The sequence below is a fragment of the Xyrauchen texanus genome, chromosome 24 (assembly GCF_025860055.1).
Source record: "Xyrauchen texanus isolate HMW12.3.18 chromosome 24, RBS_HiC_50CHRs, whole genome shotgun sequence".
Classification (NCBI taxonomy): domain Eukaryota; kingdom Metazoa; phylum Chordata; class Actinopteri; order Cypriniformes; family Catostomidae; genus Xyrauchen; species Xyrauchen texanus.
Genome location: NC_068299.1, coordinates 34097945 through 34120275, shown reverse-complemented (window position 1 = coordinate 34120275; position 22331 = coordinate 34097945).

Here is a 22331-nt window from a genome sequence, read left to right as displayed (position 1 = left end):
AGATTTCCTAGAAGAGGCAACAAGGATATAAAAACAACCAGTTTCTATAAATATCAAACTTTGAAAGAGACCACCGAAATCAAGAAAAAGCACTGAAAGCTTCCTCAAAATGAACCGAAAGAGCCTGTGAGTGTTGAAATGCTTTGAAAGATGCAAGTGAACTACTGTGGTTTCCACCCACATCCTGTGATAAAACTGGCCGATAACCATACAGCAGCTATAGTATGTGAGTATTAATGATCTGACCAGTTATCAAGTCACACGAGTTGCTGTAAGCTAATTAGAGCAACACAACCTTAAAAATCCCAGGAAATGCAGTTTTCTTTACTGTGTGGATCAAGCAGTTGTTTACCTAGATAGAGCTGTCTGTTAGCATATCTTTTCATCTCCATGGCAGTTGCTCAGCTGGTGCATGCATGTATGCGATCTGAATGCAGCCATCTTTGATTAATGGGCCTTCAGTTGAGATCTTCTGAATAGAATTCACTACCTCCGCCATAGGAGAGAGCGTAACGGTCAACAAGCCTTTTACTACATTAAGTCATCATTGCTGATACAATACAAATAAATGGAGATATCAATAAACTGACACTTATCTGTCGCCAAATGTTCCATGTCTTATAAAACCGCTATTTTATCATAGTAAACTACACACAATTCCAAAAAGATTGTTTGGTGTTTTACATGTTGAAGATTAATGGACATGCGGTCAATTCATTAAGTGACTATTTCCTCACAAAAGCAATTTATTCAGTTTACTGAAGCATCTCCTCCATAGACATCCATTAAAAACAAATTCTAGGTTACGGATGTAACCTCCCGTTCCCTGATGGAAGGAACGAGACGTGTGTCAAAGAAGCAACACTAGGGGTCTCTCTTGAGCGCCGAATATGCCTCTGATCTATGAAAAAAGGTCGATGGGAATTAGGCAGACAGTATTTGCATACCCCGCCCCGGACATACAGGTATAAAAGACCACACCTGCCCAGGGACGGAGAGGTAAAAGTGGCGAATACATCATATGGGCCATTCGGATCGCGGTGGAAGATCCAGCCTCAAGGAGGGGGGAGTTGCTACAGCACGGCCACCGGACTAAGGGAGACGCGGGTCCACTCGCACCGTACCGCGGAAAATACACACAGGAGGAGTCCACGCAGGAGTCCTGACCTGTGGAGAACCTATTCCAGTACAGGGTAGATTTGAGTACCTGCAGTGGATTGGGTCAGCGAATTCCTCCGCCGAATTGCGGACCCATAGGGCTAGGGAGGAGTCGTCCAGGGATCCAAATATACGGAATCTCCTGGGAGGGAAAGTGCACAGTTTTACCTCGACCGAGGGAAGGGGCGCTAGGTGCAAGCGATCCACCCGGCCTGTCCGTCAGCGTGTTACCGGTATCTACCGGCTCGGACCTGAGAAAACACGGGACGATACTGACTCAACCCTGAGATTGTAAAATCTCGCAAAGGTATTAGGTGTTGCCCAACCCGCTGCTCTACATATGTCTGCCAGGGAGGTGCCCCTGGCCAGTGCTCACGAGGACGCAACACTCCTTGTTGAGTGTGCTCGGACCCGCAAGGGGGGGGCACGGCCTGGGTGTGATAGGCCAATGAAATGGCATCCACCACCCAGTGGGAAAGCCTCTAATTTGAGACAGTGTTCCCTTTCCTCTGTCCACCAAAGCAGACAAAGAGCTGCTCAGAACGTCTAAAGCTCTGCGTGCGGTCCAAGTAGGTTCGCAAAGCACGTACCAGACACAGCAACGAAGGGGCTGGGTCTGCCTCCTCCCGTGGCAGCGCTTGCAGGTTCACTACCTGGTCTCTGAAGGGCATGGTAGGAACCTTTGGCACGTAGCCCGGTCGCGGTCTTAGGATCACATGTGTGTCTGCCGGACCGAACTCCAGGCAAGTGTTGCTAACAGAGAATGCTGGCAGGTCTCCGACCCTCTTGATCAGCAGGGCAGTCTTTAGAGAGAGGGCCCTGAGTCCAAATGATTCTAGCGGCTCGTGTGGGGGTCTCTGAAGGCCAGCAAGGTCTACTGAGAGATCCCAGGAGGGGAACAGGCTTGGGCGGGAAGGATTTAACCTCCGGGTGCCTTTTAGGAACCTGATGATTAAGTCGTGCTTACCCAAAGACTTGCCATCTACTGCACACCTCTGTGGGTCTTCAGCCCAGGAAGAACACCAATTCGCGAACAAGCGCCACTTCAGGGCGTAAAGTTGCCTGGTAGAGGGGGCTCTGGCTTAGCTGATCGTGTCTACGACGGCAGGTGGTAGACCAGCTAGATCTTCCGCATCCCGTCCAGGGGCCAGACGTGGAGGTTCCAGAGGTCTGGATGTGGATGCCAGAGCGTGCCCTGTCCCTGTGAAAGAAGGTCTTTCCTCAGGGGAATTCTCCAGGGAGGGGCTGTAGCAAGGAGTACGAGGTCTGAGAACCAGGCCCGGGTGGGCCAGTAGGGAGCCACTAGGGTAACTTGTTCCTCGTCCTCCCTGACCTTGCACAGCACCTGTGCAAGAAGGCTCACTGGGGGAAATGCATACTTGCGCAGCCCCGAGGGCCAGCTGTTTGCCAGCGCGTCTGCCCCGAGGGGAGCCTCTGTTCAGACATACCAGAGTGGGCAGTGGGAGGTCTCTCGGGAGGCAAACAGGTCTACCTGGGCCTTGCCGAATCGTTCCCAAATCAGCTGAACAGACTGGGGGTGAAGCCTCCACTCTCCACCGGGCCAGCGTTGTCGTGACAGCACGTCCGCTACCACATTGAGGTCGCCGGGGATGTGAGTGGCGCGCACATTATATGGGGGACCACTGTATTAGGCATTGATTCGCTAACATTTATAGGCTCCTCTTGGTAGAAGGACTCTCCTTTCAGTTACAATTTTTCTTTTTGTCAAAACCTGAGCTGTAAATTTCATGTGACTAATCACTCTACATTATAGTACGTTCACGTCATGTTGGAATTACTGTAATGGCAACTCGTAGATTCTACTCCTTGCTATTGACGTCCTCAGAAATTATTTAAGTGTTCTATGGCAAAAATTATAATGCCAAAACAGCTTTGTTGTCGATAACAACAAAAATGTTTATTGCTTCATTATTTCACCATGTTCTTAAAATTATAATTTTTTTTTTAATCCATGCATCTATGGTATTCTGAAACAGTATATCAAACAGAAATGAAAATGAAAATGTACAGTCTTGCAGATCTTGTAATTACAGACATTATGTGAACACCTTCCATTTATATACACAGTTGTGGCCAAAAATATTGGGACTCTTGGTAAATATCAGCAAAGAAGGCTGTGAAAATATGTGTTTTATTGTTTATCCTTTTAATCTTTCATTCAAAATATTCTCAAAAATCTATCCTCTAATTGATATCAAACAATTACAAACACAACAATATAGACATGCGTCCTTTTCCAGGCCGATTTTAACCCTTTCCAGCCGGAGATTTCAAATTTGGGAACAATTATTCCCATGATTCCTGTCTCAATATCTTCGCTGTCCAATCACCGATTTTATTTCTGAAAACTGCCAGATACTCATGACAACATAAGCTTAAAGAACATATGATTGGTTAAGGGGTTACTTTGCGTGAATAAATGTATCGTCACTGCGTCATACTCCATTTGCCTGGGCGGAGCCAGAGGGGATATCCCGAGAGATTTACTCCAGTGTTGGACTTACTGCTTCAAATTTAAAACTGAGGCGATCTTTCGAGGTAAGACAAGTTATTTAACATGTGTTGTCAGTATTGTCTATTGAAAGTCAAAACGTTTTAGTTCCGAAGCATTTATTTGTAAGTGTAACGCTAGTTATTTCTAGAAAAAAATGACATGACCGTCTGCGTTCATCGGACAGGCAGCAAGACTCTATTTTTAAGCAAATTTCTGTAAAACTTGATAAAAAAAAAAAAAAGGCTAGAAATACTATGTACATTTTTAGCTAAATATCTGTATCTTTTTGTTGCTTGTGGGAGATAGTCAAACCTTTTTAGTTATGAAGCATTTATGTGTAGTACCGCTGCTAACTATTTTTTTCCTGGAAAAAAACGTGACCGTCATCGGCGAGCCAATTCTTTTTATATAAACGTTTTTTGGCAGTTTATGTGTAACTAGCTAAATAAACATTAGCTACCAATACTATGTAAATTTTTAACTAAATATAAATAACATTTTTGCCAATTTAGTTGCTTAAAAATCTGCCTAAATTAATTGTTTGTAATGTGAGGCAGAGAGCAGATCTTTTTTTTTTTTCTTTCTTTTTTTAAGCTGTTCAGACCTGCCTAGAAGTTATCTAGATTGTTGATTTTACAATGTAATAACATTTTGATATCTTTCTATAATTTAGCAGATAGCCTTACCCATCCATCACAAACACATGATATGATTTTAGATTGTGTGTAGATTTTTGTACACAAGGAAAGTGTGAGAGGGCTGTTTGCAGTTGGACATTCAGACTATTCAGTGTACAGATTTGTGAAGGACACACTGCTGGCTAACAATTGTGTAGTTTATTCTGTTGTAGAGATGGATAGAGAATATGGCTCCCTGCTTTTTAGGGCATGAGCACACAGGAGAAAGATCTGCTGGACCAGGAACTACTGCATGAACACCCGGACCAAGATGAGATGGAGGATGAGATGGAACCTGATTCCCAGCCAAAACCATCAACTGCGTGTGTGTGTGTGTGTGTGTGTGTGTGTGTGTGTGTGTGTGTGTGTGTGTGTGTGTGTGTGTGTGTGTGTGTGTGTGTGTGTGTGTGTGTGTGTGTGTGTGTGTGTGTGTATATATATATGAATGTGTATGTATTGTTTGTTTCTATTTCTCATATGACTGATAATCACAGTAACACTAACACTGTTACTCTTATTATTTTGGATATGGCTAGCCATTCTCGCACACGTCCCAAGTCATCTAGAAAGTGTAAATGCTTCCCTGACTCTGTTTCTTATTCCCTCATACTCTGACATCGATTCACAGGCAACAAAACCTCTCCCATTTAAGCCTAGTCGTCCATTCGTTATTGACTTAGGTAGCATGCGTCAGGCTGTGCGGTCAACCTCCAATATGATGTTGTGAGAAATTGACTTTTTCATGCTGTTTTTACTCCGGCTGTAGTTGCTGAGATGTGCAGTTTTACAAACCGTCAGGGGTGGGAGCTCGTCCTAAACTACATTGGGAGGTGACCCCCAACGAATTTCACTAATTTCTTGGGTTGCTCATTTAAATGGGGTTTTCAATTCTCCCTGATTCCCATCGTCATTGGGGAACCAAGTCACTTCAGGGCTCGTGGGCAAGGGGATTTATGTCGCATGACCGCTACAAAGCACTTTTAGCTGCTCTACATGTTGTAGACCCTACCACAGGATAATCAGGATCACCTTCGGAAGTTGCGTTATCTTATGGACCACTTTAAACAAAAATGCAAGCAGCTCTTTCAGCCTAACCAAAATCTTGCAATAGATGAACGTATGGTCAAGTCTAAAGCTCGGTCAGGATTTAAACAATACATGAAGGGCAAGCCTACTCGTGGGGTTTTAAATTATGGGTTATTGCAACATCAGACTCGGGGTATACGCTCAACTTTAATGTTTACACAGGTAGTCATGATGGGCGTGTCACTGACTTGGCCACCAAAGTAGTTGAATCGTTACTGCAGACCAGGGCCACAATGTTTGGTTTGACAATTTTTACACATCCCCAGCTCTTATGGTTAAGTTGTTAGAAATGGTAACTAATGAATGTGGGACATGCAGGGTGAATCGTAAACCGTTTCCTGCTGAATTTAAAGACATCAAAAGTTGGGAACGCAAGACAGCTTGTGGGGATATGAGGTGGTGTAGGATTGAGGGGAATATTCTTGTAATTCAGTGGAAGCCTCTCAAATTTCTGGCTGAACCGAAATTACTAGGTTTGTAAAACATTATGGCGACTGGACAAAAGAAGTAGCCCTCCAGCCCACTGTCATCAGCGACTATAACAAAAACATGGGTGATGTTGTTAGGTCAGACCAAATTATAAAGTCTTACAACGTCCTGCAAAAACTCAAGTGGTGGAAGACTCTTTTTTTTTTTTGGCTTCATAGACATTGCCGACATCAATAGTTTAATATTGTTTAAGGAATGGCAACATATTCATGCGGCACCAAGGGATGAGCGTAGACCATTGATATTCACGCAAGTTTCCCTTTGCAAACACTAAAGCTTGTAGTCCCTCCTTGGTCATCACTCCACACAGCCCATGTCCCTAAATTTGAAGAGTCCTCTAAGAGATGTTGGCTATTCTATTGGAAAAGTAGGACTGAAAATAAAACTAAAGTAGCTTGTTGCCGGGGAATGTAATGGCAAAAGACTTTGCTTGGTTCGCGATAGGAACTGTTTTCAGTCTTGGCCCTAAGCTGAGTGTGACCAGTTTCGTTAAGCCTAGGTTGGGCTGGTTTACTGGTTTTCTTCACTCCCTCTCTTCTCTCCACATGTATTGCAGTTGTTGAGTATTTATGAATTTATATATATTCTGTTTCTGCACTCTTTATTAAAAATGTACCATAGATAGTTCGAAAGTTTGATTTTGTATGTTTTGCTGTGTAATTCTAATGTTCAAATTAAATAAAGTGTGTGTTTTATTGAACACATAAAATGTATATTTCAGTGTTTGTGTACTTCAATTTCAGATGCAATCTCAATTTATTATTACAGGTGCTTAAAAGCAGTATTTGAGGTGTGGTCATGTGAGATGTATCTTTTTGTTTGTTTTTCACTTCAATTGGCTTTTTGGCGTGGGGCAGGAAAGATTTCCAGTTGATTGGAACTTGTTAAATATTGCCCTGATGGTGGAAATGGGTGTTTTCTATTCTTTAGCTATTTTCTTAAAGCCATTTTCCATTTTGTGAAGCTCAACAACCTTTTGTTGCACATCATAACTTTATTCTTTGGTCTGGCCAGGACACTCTTGTAAAAGAGATTTTTAATCTCAACGAGTCTCTTCCTGGTTAAATAACAATTTCATGTTCCTAGTCACCCAGATTTTTAAATATGAATGGGAATATACTTCAGATATATTTTACCTATAAGAATTTCTAGGGGTGCCAATCATTTTGGCAAAAGTGTTTGGGAGAAAAACATTTATTTTAATTATGAGATTCCCCCACTTTTAATTAGTTTACTTCAATTTAAGGTTCGATTTTTGTGAATATTTTGAATGAAAGAACAAAAGGGTAAACAAAGACATATTTCTCACAGACTTCTTTTATCATATTTACCAAGGTTGACTATTTTTGGCCACAACTGCACAGTCAGGTTAAGGCCAGAAATTTCCAAATGAGTGGACCTTGCTAAAACAGGGTGGACCTCTATTCTGTGCCTAATTTCATTGTGAATATACAGTGTAATAAGTGTGCACCTTTCCTCAACTATTACAAGTCAATATTTTCTCATTTACAGTTAGCTTAATACTTCCTAGTGTTGCATAATTACAGGTACAATAACAATAATTTGACAGGTTTGTTTTTGAACAATTAAGTTAATTATTATTAATTTACCTTAGTAGGTCATATTGATGCAATGAAAAATTAAATGGCCACAGAAATAAATATGATAAGTTAAAATAAAAGATATGATGGAATAAACATTATTTTTTTTATGTTATTATTATTATTATTAGACACTTTTCAGTTCTCCTGCTTTGCACACATAGCTTTTGCTATTCCCCCAAAGATCGAATCTTTAAAATCTGACAACTCTCCTTTGGCTGACATTCTGGGCTTCATGGAGCAGCTGCAATATTGCTAAATATTTATTTTGATTAGTAGTCTATGTAAAATAATAGGTCTGGTGAAAAACGCAAGTGAAACCGATGTTCTGTTTAACAAATGTCCAATAGAGTTGGGGAATGTTATATTCAAATGGAGGCTAAAGAGTAGACAAGCACAGAAGAGAAAGTTCTTGTTCAATAACCATTTCTGAGGTTGTAGCCACTGAAATATGACACATATGTAAGCTATTTGGTATGTGTGTAAGGGAATTTAGGGTCTCGAAATATGTGAGCTATGAACTAAATAAAACTGTCCTTATTCTACATTAATATGTACTGAAATGTATAATGGAATTAGTCACGTTCGACAACCATTATAAATTAGATAAATGACAAATAACCAGGTCATTTGTCTGAATAAAATTCTCCACCAATAAAAACGTAATACAATGCCTCATTGTATCTGTATTTAATATCAGTTATGTGCTGTTTAGTTAACCAGTTTGGTTAATGTTTATTATATAATTTTAATTTCACATGTGTTACCCTGATGGTGTTTGTGTGAGTGACACTGAGCACTGTCCCTAATATGTTTATTGGTCATTGTTCCTGAACTTCATGTCATCATGTGTTCTTCTGTAATTACTATGGTGATTAACAAATACCTTTATAAAGTAAAAACAGATTTGTACAGTTTCAGAAGGTTAATATCAAGTTTTATTACTTTTTTTTACACGCCTGTATAGCTAATGCGCATGCACATTCTCAAGTTGATTGACAGGTGGTGTCTGTATGTAAAGGCCCTTTATTTATAGAGTGGCCCGTCTCTGCTAAATAGTCTCTGGTTATAGTCAATGAAGCTGTCTGTGTGACCTGTGGACAAGGAACATAAATTTTTCCTTTTTCTTTTTTTTTCTTTTTAATGATTACTTATCTATCTTCTGGATGAAAGCATCTGCAAAATGACTAAATGTCATAGTAAATGACTTGAGAGCTTAGTAATCGTGATAAAATTGCTATGAATGAAGCGCCTCATGCTGTTTTTTTATTTATTTATTTTTAATGAGGGTGCGTTCTATTCAGACGTGATCATCCCTATGCATTTTGAAGACTTAACTGTTCACTGTGAGTGCTTTGAAAGGCTGAAAGGTGTGGTGGGGTTCAAAAATAAACACAGGAAAGAAGAACCGGCTGGCTCATGTTCCGGCTGAGGATGCTGTTCAGTCAGTCACAATCACACAGTTCAGGATGGCATTGCTGAAGTCTGGATGGATGTTTATCTGTTATCTGTTTGGCAAAGTCATTTACCTGCTATAATGATTGGCATTGGATACATTATGTTGTCTGGTAGGGTTGCCATGCTTTTATGAATCGAACTTTACCAGTGTGTTCCGGGGCAGACAGGCCATAGGGAGAACAAGACTTTTCCCAGTGGGTCAGCCACGATACAGAGCAGAACGGCATCAATAAGATGAAACAGGCTGCTGCGTTTTGCTGAACGGGCTGCGACTGGCTGAAGAGGGCCACAGAATGGCACCGTGATACCCGTTCGTGATCCGGTAATATAAAAGTCATATATTTTCACACAATGACAAAGCTGTCATTGCTGCACATGGAGGGTGTTTTGATGAGAACTTTTTTTTTTCAAATTGTAATAGTAATTTTTCATGTTATTATTGTCCTGACTATACATTGTGATCAGTTTAATGTCACTTTGGTGAATAAAAGTACCAATATCTTTCCATAAGAGTGAAATTTGTACATTATTCCAAACATTTGGCCACCAGTGTAGATTACTTTATTCATAATAAGCTGATAAGCATTGTGTACAGCCGTGGCCAAAAGTATTGGCAGTGGCATACATTTTGTGTTTCGCAAAGTTTTCTGCTTCAGTTGTTGTGGTGTTGGTTCACATTGTTTCTAGATTATTGTGCAGAGTGATCAGATGCATTTTAAATCATTGCAAAAAGCTTAATTGGCCAAAAAAATTAACTTCAACATAATTTCACTAATCATATCAGCAGCACCTGGGGAAAGTGTGAACGAGTACTAGTGTGCTCGGACACCATTTCCTCAGAATTCCTTCAAGACAGTGATCATCTCTTGTCTAGAAGCCCTCTACCTTCGCTGTCGATATACATGAGTCAGCGGGCGGAAACGCTATGTGCGAGACGAGCTCCGACCTTCTGAAAGAGCGAGCGGCCTTGTCTCGTGCAGTGGTACTGACGCTAGGGATGATGACGATGTCATTATGTCTCTCGCTGCATCAGGTGAGTGGTCAGTGAATGATGCTGCCGCCCCTCCTCCCAGCGAGGGCGAGGAATGTGCATGCGCCACTGACAGAGAGATGCTCTGCGTCCTTACAAGGGCGGTCGAAGAGCTTCACCCTGAGTGGTCTCCCCCAGAGGAACTTGAACAGTCTCAACTCTGAATGGTTCCAGCAGTCCGGACACCATCAAATCGTAGTGTCCCGCAAATCTGTTCTTCCCCGAAGTTCATAACGAACTATCCTGGCGCATGACCTTATGGCCATACTCTTTAATGTGGATCACGGAGAAGCAAACGGTTATGCCCAATTACCCCCTGTGGAGGAGGCGGTAGCAGCACACCTCTGCCCAGCAAGTAACGGGCACATCCTTCCAAACCATGTTGACAAATGTCCGCACTGGCAGGAAAAGCTTACTCAGCAGCAGAACAAGCTGGATCAGCATTCCACACAATGACGGTGCTCCAGGAATTTCAAGCTAAGCTCCTCAGGGAAATGGAAGCACGGCTTCAATCCAGAGATATTCAAAAAGCTCCACCGTTACAGATTTAGTGGTGCATACCATGAAAGTCACTGCGCAGCCCATCGGCAAGTCCATGGTGAACCTGGCAGTTCTGGATCAAAGTATTTGGATGCTCCAGTTTTCTCCAGCCGGCCTTTTTTGTGGCTCTGTGAATACGTTTGCTGTGCATTAAGTCGCAATTCAGCAGCAGTCACAGGCTATGAGGCACTTTATGCCCAAACAGAGTATATCACAGCTGGTACACCCTCGCTCTGTTTTGAGCCAGTGCCCGACTAAAAGCCCCATACCTTCTGCCTAACTGGCATCTGAGCATCAGCATGTGCAGAAAAAGCGCTCCTGATGGGCACACCGCTTTGAAGCGGAAAGCAGAGCCTGTGGTTCCCTCTGGGTCCGCTCCAAAAAAGGCTTGATTGGAGACACAAAACACCCATCTCCCCACTATTGTTTGTTGGGAAAGGAATTTTGTCATTCACAATATTGTTCAAAATTTTGTTTCTGTGTCTTGCACTCAAATAAATGCAATAAAAAATGCAATAAGTGCAAAAAGAATACAGCATTCTTTGCATATGCACAAGATGCTCACATATTCTCAATAAAGAGCCCCTTTTTCCTCTTCAAAGCACACACATTATGTGCAACCGCTTCCCTATAGTGAGCGTTGCATCATCATAGAGTGAGCAAACCAAATTGCCCTCTGTCCCATTAAGCGGATACGTGGCGAGCCCTAACGGGTATTTCAGAATGGGATTTTTACACACCGGCCACCATGTTTCATTGCCGTACTGTCTTCCACGACTTCATCCGAAGACACGCCAGTATTAAGAGGTGAAATACAGTCTCATCATGAAAAACGATGTGAAGATCTGAAGAATGCTTTCTTTCATATCGAAATTGTACGACATCACTGGATGTTTTTGAGATTCGCGTTCGAGGGTACAGCGTATCAATTCAAAGTCCTGCCCTTCGGACTGTCTCTGGCTCCTCGTTCATTCCCAAAGTGCATCGATGCGATTCTTGCCCCATGAGACTGATCGGCGTACACATCTTGAACTGCCTAGACGATTGGCTGTTACTGTCGCAATCAGAGGCTTTGTTATGCCAGCACAGACTTACTGCTCCAGCCATTCTACAGTGTCCGTCTCTGTTCAAACTGGGGAGAACACTTCCACTGAAGCTGTGTCAGAATGCATTGGGATTTGTGGCGGCAGCATCCGCCTTCGTTCCATTAGGTCTCTTATACATGAGACCTCTTCAGTGCTGGCTGAAGCGCCGTGTCCCACGATGTGCTTGGCGCATGCACATCACCATATCCTGCCTCTGTATAGCTGCTTTAGCACCATGGACAGCTTCTGCATTTTACCAGCGAGGTGTCGGGCTGGGGCAAGTTGTCACGCAGTGCCTAACGCTATCAGCTGTATTTCTAGAGTTAAAGGCTTTTCAGTCATAAATATGGAACACTCATTGTATTATGCCCTGTGCGGGCACTACATGCATATGTTGAGCATACTTGCCAGTTCAGACTGTCTGATCAGCTCTTTATATGCTATGGAGGACGCACAAAAGGAATGTCCGTCTCCATGTAAATGCTCTCTCACTGGATTGTCGATGCAATTACCCTGGCTTATGAGTCGCAGGGTAAGACTTGCCCAGTTGGTGTTAAAGCACACTCAACTAGAGGCATGGCCTCCTCATGGGCATGAACGAATGGTGTGTTCTTACAAGGCATATGTTTTGCAACAGGATGGTTCTCTCAAAATACATTCGCAAGGATTTACAACCTAGACATAACATCTCTTTTTTTTTTTCACAAGTCCTCTCTGTTTAGAACACTTGCTATGTATTAGCCATATATATATATATATATATATATATATATATATATATATATATATATATATACATACCCTTCCCTTTAAGTACGGGTCCCCATCGTTTGCACAACTGCCTGCAGTCAGGCTGTTATAATTTACCATAAATTTGCAAGCACTTTCATTATAAATAAACTCCCTTCCCGACTGGGTTCATATGGAATTAATTCATACTATATGATACATACATTCATATATTCGTGTGGCAGCGGGGCGTGGTCAAGCGCCCGTCCGGTAGAGGAAAGCGGTAAGGGCGCTTACACCTGAGCTAAATTATGCCTAACACCTGTCTCTAATTCCAGTGAGCACGAGGAGAGCGGCATAAAAGCAGACACAGAGTCTCCAGTCAGGGAGACTCGACAAGCGAACACAGTGTGCTCAAACAAATCGAGGAAAGCCTCAGGATCATCTGCTGCCCCCATCTTCTGCAACGTGGGCGGGGCCAGCGTAGTGCGGGTGTCCGGGGTCGCGGTTGTGGCCGACGCGGTCTCCTGGCTGAGGAGGCTCCGGATGGCGTGCCGGTCCTCTGCCTGAGCCCGCATGATTTAAAAAAAAACGGCGATCTTGGTCCTGCCGGAGCTCAAGCAGGGATTACTGGTGGCTTTGGTGTAATGTCGCGAGGGACTGGAGGACCTCCGCCAGCTGGGAGGACTCTATGGGGCGACCTTTCTCCATGCTTGGAATTTTATTTATTTATAATTTTTTTTAAATTCCCGGGTTTCGGCACCAGTGTAACAACCCTCACGGGAAGGATGACAGGAAACGAGGCTCCAACTAAAAGGTAAGGCTTTAATTGCTGTCTTTCTCACAATAATTTACAACGATCTCGCACAACATAATCTAATACAGTACAAGCACACTGGGTTCGCTTGTCGGGTCTCCCTGACTGGAGGCTCGGTGTCTGCGTTTATGCCGCTCTCCTTGTGTTCACTGGAATTAGAGACAGGTGTTATAATTTAGCTCAGGTGTAAGCGCCCTTACCGCTTTCCTCTCCCGGACGGGCGATTGACCACGCCCCCGCTGCCACAATTCGTTATGAGTGCTCTCCTCCTGGCCAACACAAGGATCACTCATTGCAGCATACTCATGTTGGTCATCATCCCAAAGACTGCGGCGCCATGTTTCCTCTCTGGGAAGTTATGTCATGTAGTGTGGCATGGTGGAATTATATGTAGCTATGCAATGTCAAGTGTACTAAGTCATAAGGGAACATATCCGGTCAGATCATCCAAAACATGTCTTACTGCCAGCTGTAAACAGGGTCTAAAATGACTGCAGCTAGATCTAGGGAATGTTATGGAACATAAATTAAATGTAATATTTATAAATGCATCTCAAGACACCTGTGTTCTGTTTCACCGATTGTTGCGCTGCATCAAACTTTATCAATGCTGGTGTCACATATCGACATTCTGATGAAGTTCAGGTATGAAAAAAGACCTAATGTGACTTACACATGATTCCAGATTGTTCTTCACCTGGCAAAGTTTCAGCGCTTGATAAACTGTGTATTTTTCCCCCTTTTGCTCTGGTGTTCCGACAATAATTACACAAGTTAAATGCTGAATCATTTAAAAATCAAAGTATCCCGAAGAAGTCCTATAATCCTTAGCGTTCGCTGCCTCATGGAAAGTGAACCTGCCAGGGCAGAATTATGCATTTTCCATTGATTAATAATAGACCTTCTATGTTACAGGCAGTGACAGATTATTTTTGTTCGATTTTAATGTGATTTTATCATTTGAAGATCTATGCATTGTGATATTTAGGCTCATAGCTCACAGCGCACTTTATTCCACGCTACCTGAGATTTTTTTTGATGCAACCATGACAATAAATGTTCTTCATTCCCAAGTCCGACCCCGACAAATAACACTAACTGCCTGTGAACACTCGCGGCTAGCCAAATATTACAAAAGTTTACCATGTACATATTTAGGGTATTAAGGCATCTTTCGCTTTATCATTAAACATTAAATGTATGCAGGACTTACAGTTTAAAGTCCTCTATACTGACTTTAAACCATCAGCTTTGTACACAGCCAGGGTAAACTGCACCTTATCTTTGTGTTTGGAAGCATTTTATAAATCAGACACTGTTCTCTGTAGTCATTCAAATAAACACGCTGCACCTGTGAGACGCAGATTCCCTGAGTGCGCACTAGAGTCGTCCAGCACGCATTCGGTGGAAAAAATGGGATTTCACATGAGGCTGACATTTATGTGCATTTATAATAGATATCTCAAAATAAATGAATAATTGATTTAGAGCTCAGGGCCCTTTTGGGTTTAGAGGCCCCTGGGCAACGGCCCAATTGGCCCGGTGGTTAATCTGACCCTGCATATCTAATATCTTCTATTTACAGATTATCAAGATGTTTGTTCTTCTGTTTATACTTTGCACTGTTAATATCTAGCAGTATAAATTTTATCATATTTTCGTCAACAGTATACTTAAATAATTTAATAATCTTCATTATTCGTCTTTTTCGTCTAGTTTTCGTTGTTGTTGACTAAATAAAAAAAACCTTTCATCAACGAAGGTTTTCGTCAGTGATTTAGTTGGCATGATTAATAATGTAAAAAAATAAAGTCTTACCGTGAACTCTAATCAGCAGTATCACGAGTTTCAACTCTTAAATTGATAATACACTACAAACATTAATAGTCGATAAAACACTTGAATAATCATATTAAAATATACTTGTATCTGGTGGTGATTCAAGAGAGTCCCCTGTTCTCTATGTAAAAGCACTTTGAGTGTAGTGTCAGAAAAGTGTACCACTCATACAAAATATGTAAATAAGTGTTGTTTATCTTCATCAAAGCAAGTAATATTTCATTTTATAATGTTTAATCGTATAACATAATTATATCAACATGAAAATAGCCCGTAATGACCCTGGCTCTGAATAATTTCCAGTCATGAGATTCATCCGTCAGAAGAGCAGTGCCGAAACACGAATCATGTTTAGTGTTTGCAAATTGCTTGAAATTTTAAGTTTTATACTAAACAATCCTTTGGGAATGAACTATGTGTGTAGTTTACTATGATAAAATTGCTGTTCTATAAGAAGACGAAAACAATTTTGCGACAGTTTGGTATCCGTTTACGCTCTCCCTATTCTTTTGTATGGTATCCACAAACTGTGTCGTGACACGCTAATTGACCGTTACGCTCTCCTATTATTGAGCCGTTGAGGTTATTTTCGTAATTTTAAATAATCTCTGTCATAAACTCGAGAATGCACATGCGGTTTAGCTGGATTAGCCTGAAAAATGAGTGGGGAAAATGTTTTTTTTTTGTTGTTTTTTTTTTAAGTGTGATCTGAACTGAAAAACACAATTTATGATACCATTGTCTTCAGATTTTACTGCTGATTTGAAATTCGTGATCATTTTGACCAACCGTTATTTGTTTTTCTCCCCCATTCAAGCAGATTGGAGCTGCAATTTTGCCGCTTGTTAACATTGAAAATGGAACGCTGCCCGTGAGCGCTCAAAAGATGACTGCTGAGTGAACTGACATGCTTTGAAAGGATCTATCAACACACTCACCTAAACCATTTTCTCTCTCTCATAGCAGTGCTGAGAAAACCAAATCATTAAAATGAAACTGGTTAAAAGAAACGATTCCCTTATATGTAGCATTGGGAAAAAATATTTGGTATTTTCATTGCTGCTGTTTATCACTGTACTTCGATTCCGCTAAATAAAATCGGGTGTTTTCTAGTTTATTCGTGTTTTAAAAATAAATTAGTTCATTTAAATGCCATCCTATTTACTTAACCCTAACAAAAATGAACCATGGTTTTACTTTAGCAGTATTGCAGTAACCATGACTCTAGTAACCATGTTTTTTGTTAAAAACTATGGTTTTGATGCAATTAACAATGATTTTAACTTACACATTGTACAAATAGTAACTTAATTGGTTTACTATAGATATATTTTAGTAACAATGACTGTAGTAACCATGGTTCATTTTGCTCATTACAATAGTTTTACTACTATTTTCGTAAGGGAGCTGTCATATGAATTACATATAAAGCCTACTTAAAGAACTTCTGATTAAGTACCATCATTCAATTTATGTATATTTAAGCAATATCACACGAGCATATGCGTGCGATATGGCCCCACATCAGCACTGCTGTGATTACCTACGGCACTCGGCTTGTGGCCGAATCACAGCAGTGCTGATGTAGGGCCATATAGCATGATTGCAAGTGTGATATTACTTATATACAACAGTTCAATGAACAAGTAAATTTTTAAAAATGAGGAAAAACCGAGTACAGTCATAAAAACTAATTTGTGCATGGACTACTTTATTATGTGACGGATCAGAATCTGCCATTGCTGTTCAAAACAAATGATGTGTGCAAGCCTTCATTAGTAATTCAAAAATGTCACTTCAGAGAGTGAGAGAGAGAGTGCGATAACCTGTTGCCACACTCAAGCAGAGGTGCTGTCAGATTTCTGAAGGTCAGCTTTCTTAGTTGAATATAGACATCCAAGCAGGGGTATTCCTCCCCTGTTTCCCTCCTATTTCGCGGTAGCTGGTGCGTAAGAGTCATTAACTATAGAAACGGCGATGTCCTCTGCCATTTTAAACAGTTTGATCCAATGTGGAAACTCCGATAAAAGGTAAGCTCCTTGAGTTCTGTAATAAATCAGTTGTGTCTCTCAGCTGTGATGAGCCTTAATCCTGAAGTTGTTAGTGTAAAGCCGTTTAAAGCTATTTCCTAGCTATGGTAATGAATTAGTAATACCAGCGATCATGGAGCGCTGTTCTATGTAAACAATGGCTAACATCACTTTACGTCACCAACTGGCTCATATTACACACAAAAATTATCTTTTGCCACCACCTGCTGGCTAACATATGTAATGAAAAAAATAAAGACAGTAACTCCTAACAGGTCTGCACTGCTCTTACACTTTAGTTTAGAACAGCATGAGCACAAGCGGAGTGATACACACACACACACACACAGTGAAGCGTCCGAGTGCTGATGGTGTCAGACCATCAGTGCTCATGGAATGTCTCTCGTCCAATCAGATTTGAGGACCGGAACTAACTATGGTGTGTGTGTGTGTGTGTGTGTGTGTGTGTGTGTGTGTACATGTATAATATTTTCTTCTTTAAATAGCTTATATGTAGTTAGCTACTTCTTAGTAGCTTGTAGTGTAGCTAACTTCTATTTAAAAAGAGGTGCTTGACTAGTTTGGAAAGCTATAGTTTCAAAGTAGGTTATACTGGTATGCTGTGCATCGTATGTGAATGCACTGGTTCAGTGAATACCTGGAGGACCAACTACATTTTCACAAAATAAACAAGATACATTTCTTTCTTTTTTGTAATATCTTAAATATATTTGATTCTGAGCAGTGTGTGATGTCCATGATTGATGAGCATGACACTTTTCTGTGATGTTTTAAAAATAAATATACAATAGCATATGAGCTCGGATAAACAAACCTAAAAATTCCCCTTTTTTCACCTACCTGATTAATGATGCTGTCTGTACTGGTTTATTGTGAAAAGAGACAGTGCTATTTAAACGGGGCGCCTCAATTGCAGATTGCTTGCAACATAAGATGGTTTTGCTGATGATATGCTTTTAAATTTACAACAAAAAAATATGCTGGGAAAATAGATTTGGTCTGATTTTCACTTGATTCAGGAAAAAGTGTTCACATCACAGCAAAAAGCAGCTGAGACATGTTGTTCCCACAAGTATATTTACTGAATGAATCAAATGGATCGTGACAATCATCATATTCAGCAGTTGATACAATTTGCCCACTTTTATTCAATAGTCTGAATGATCTGACATAAAGGAGCAGTCTCCATCTAGAACTTTTCTAAATCTAATACTTTGAAATAAATGAGAAATGCATTTGAGCATGAAAGGTTTCATCTCATACTTACCTCCTACTGTATAATTTTCTGCTGTTAAGTCATGGATTCTTTGCCTTTTATTCAGGGGTAGTATTACACAACAAAGTTTGACTGAATACAGTTGTTTTATGAAGAAAAACTTGACGATTATGCCATGTTTTTGTAGAACACAGATGAATGACTCTGTATGATTGCATATCTGATCCTCTGTTCATGCTGGTCTCATTTTGCCACTCTATATCTAATACATACAGGTCCTTCTCAGAAAATTAGCATATTGTGATAAAGGTCATTATTTTCCATAATGTAATGATAAAAATTAAACTTTCATATATTTTAGATTCATTGCACACCAACTGAAATATTTCAGGTCTTTTATTGTTTTAATACTGATGATTTTGGCATACAGCTCATGAAAACCCAAAATTCCTATCTCAAAAAATTAGCATATTTCATCCGACCAATAAAAGAAGTGTTTTTAATACCCCCCAAAAAAGTCAACCTTCAAATAATTATGTTCAGTTATGCACTCAATACTTGGTCGGGAATCCTTTTGCAGAAATGACTGCTTCAATGCGGCGTGGCATGGAGGCAATCAGCCTGTGGCACTGCTGAGGTGTTATGGAGGCCCAGGATGCTTCGATAGCGGCCTTAAGCTCATCCAGAGTGTTGGGTCTTGCGTCTCTCAACTTTCTCTTCACAATATCCCACAGATTCTCTATGGGGTTCAGGTCAGGAGAGTTGGCAGGCCAATTGAGCACAGTAATACCATGGTCAGTAAACCATTTACCAGTGGTTTTGGCACTGTGAGCAGGTGCCAGGTCGTGCTGAAAAATGAAATCTTCATCTCCATAAAGCTTTTCAGCAGATGGAAGCATGAAGTGCTCCAAAATCTCCTGATAGCTAGCTGCATTGACCCTGCCCTTGATAAAACACAGTGGACCAACACCAGCAGCTGACATGGCACCCCAGACCATCACTGACTGTGGGTACTTGACACTGGACTTCAGGCATTTTGGCATTTCCTTCTCCCCAGTCTTCCTCCAGACTCTGGCACCTTGATTTCCGAATGACATGCAAAATTTGCTTTCATCCGAAAAAAGTACTTTGGACCACTGAGCAACAGTCCAGTGCTGCTTCTCTGTAGCCCAGGTCAGGCGCTTCTGCCGCTGTTTCTGGTTCAAAAGTGGCTTGACCTGGGGAATGCGGGGATGTTTCTACTCCAGACTCAGTCCACTGCTTCCGCAGGTCCCCCAAGGTCTGGAATCGGTCCTTCTCCACAATCTTCCTCAGGGTCCGGTCACCTCTTCTCGTTGTGCAGTGTTTTTTGCCACACTTTTTCCTTCCCACAGACTTCCCACTGAGGTGCCTTGATACAGCACTCTGGGAACAGCCTATTTGTTAAGAAATTTCTTTCTGTGTCTTACCCTCTTGCTTGAGGGTGTCAATGATGGCCTTCTGGACAGCAGTCAGGTCGGCAGTCTTACCCATGATTGCGGTTTTGAGTAATGAAACAGGCTGGGAGTTTTTAAAAGCCTCAGGAATCTTTTGCAGGTGTTTAGAGTTAATTAGTTGATTCAGATGATTAGGTTAATAGCTCGTTTAGAGACCCTTTTCATGATATGCTAATTTTTTGAGAATTTTGGGTTTTCATGAGCTGTATGCCAAAATCATCAGTATTAAAACAATAAAAGACCTGAAATATTTCAGTTGGTGTGCAATGAATCTAAAATATATGAAAGTTTAATTTTTATCATTACATTATGGAAAATAATGACCTTTATCACAATATGCTAATTTTTTGAGAAGGACCTGTAGAAATGTAAACAACAGTGTGACTGATATGGATCATGTCTGCCAGGTATTTGAACAGCACTGGATGTCTTAATTACTTTTACAGTATGCAATAGTTAGTGCACTTTTTAGGCCCTCTCCTGCAATTTGACATATATGGCAATGTATAACCTATTGTTTGCTTTATAATGTAAGACAAAAAAAACCAACAAAAAAAAAAAAAGCCTCTTGGTGGTTGATGGATCAGGAAAGAGATTTAAAACCAGATGTTGCTATTTTTTAAATGTTTTTAAGAAGTGGTGCTTGCCCATGCAACACTCGTCACTTCAACTCAAGGGTGTTCTGAGTGGTGATAAGGGTGTTGCTGGGCAGTTTTAAGGATGTTTATGTGGGGGTTGCTGGGATGTTTCAATGTGATCTGGTTGTTTGCTCGGCTATTACAAGGAGGTTTCTAGGGTGTGGCTTGTTCTTGGTGATTGTGAGGGTGTTGTGATTACTTGGAAGTTCTGGGTAGTTGCTACGGTATCGCTTATAGTTATGTAGTTGCTAGGGTGTGGCTGATTATTTCTCATTGTTGCTAGGGTGATCTGGCTCGCGTCCACCCCCAAGTTTCTATAATATTGTGGTCCCTATAGACATGGCTTGGGTCCCTCCTGGTACTGTATTTGCTCGAGTGTTTTCTGGGTTGTTGCTAGCGTCCCGGACAATGTAGCTCATTGTTAAGAGGGTGTTCTTGTGGTTGCTATACTGTGGCTTGTTGTTGTTTGGTGGTTGCTGGGGACTTAATAGGTGTTTTATTGGGAACTGTTATAGTGTGGTGAGGATGTTCAGATGGTAGCTACAGTATGACACTGCTAAGTGATTGCTATGTTGTTCTTGGTGGTTGCAAGGGCATTACTAAATGGTTGCTCGCAGTCCCAAGTCAAAAGACCCCACCCCAATTGTCTATAATATTGTGGACTCAATAGACATGGCTTTGGTCCCACCTGGTAGTTGCTAGGGTGTTCTGGGTGGTTGCTGGGTCTGGGTCTGTAACGCACACACAAGACGAGACAGTCACAATGTCGGGGTAAAACAGGCTTTATTCCAAAAGCAGGCAACAGTACAAAGGGGCAAATCCAGAGAAGAGTAGTCAAGGGGAGCGTGTGGTCGAAGCCGGGAGATCAGAATATAACAAAGGGGCAAATCCAAAGGAGCGTAATAAAGGGAAGCATAAGGTCGAAGCCGGGGAATCAGAATATCATAAAACGAAACAAGCGAGAGGAAAAGACAGGGGAAGCTAGGGGAACACTAGAGCTGGCAAAGCGAAGGGGTAAACTAAACAATAACCAACAAGAGTGAAGCGAAAGGGCAGCATATATATATAGGGGAAAACGAACAGTGCAGGTGAGACTAATAATCTAGTGATTAGAAAGAGTGCGGGTGAAACTAATACTCTGATGATTGTGAGCGAGTGCGAGAGCCAGAGGGGGCGGGTGCAGGTGAAACTAATAACAGAGAACATGAATGCTGACAAGGGGACTGTGGAGTTAAATAAGGGACGAAAGTAAGACTTACGGAAGACCAAAAGGGACAAAATGGGCAAAGAAGAGGTAAGGGCAAAACGAGACAAGGTGAATGTTACATAGCCCCCCTCAAGGGATCGGATACCAGACGATCCCAACGAACAAAACCCCAGAACAAAAAACCCACAAAAACCCAAAAACAAAATGACAGTCAAAGGGGCACAGAGGGCAGTCCAAGGGGCACAGAGGGTAGGCAGGAAGTCCAAGAGGGCAACGAGGGGCAATAAGAAGGTCCACGAGGGCACAAAGGGGAATGAAGGCAAGGTCTGGGGGAACATAGCGGAAAGGCGGGTGGCCGGGAGATCTGGGGGGGCAGCCATAGGGCAGAGACTGGGTCAGGGGGTCTGGAAGGCAACTGTAGGACAGGGACTGGGTCCGGGGGCCTGGAAGGTGACCACAGGACAGGGACTAGACTAGGAGACCTGGGAGGTGGCCACGGGACAGGAATAGGGTCAGGAGGCCAGGGAAGAGGCCACAGGACAGGAAGAGGGTCAGGAGGCCAGGGAAAAGGCCACAGGACAGGAACAGGGTCAGGAAGTCCGGGAAGAGGAAAGGTTACTGGGGGAGCTGGCAGAACCAAGTGAGGAAGTGTTTCCGGGGGCGGAGCCGTGAAAGGCGGGGCCGTGGAGGACTTGGGAGAAGGAGTCCTGGAAGGTGGAG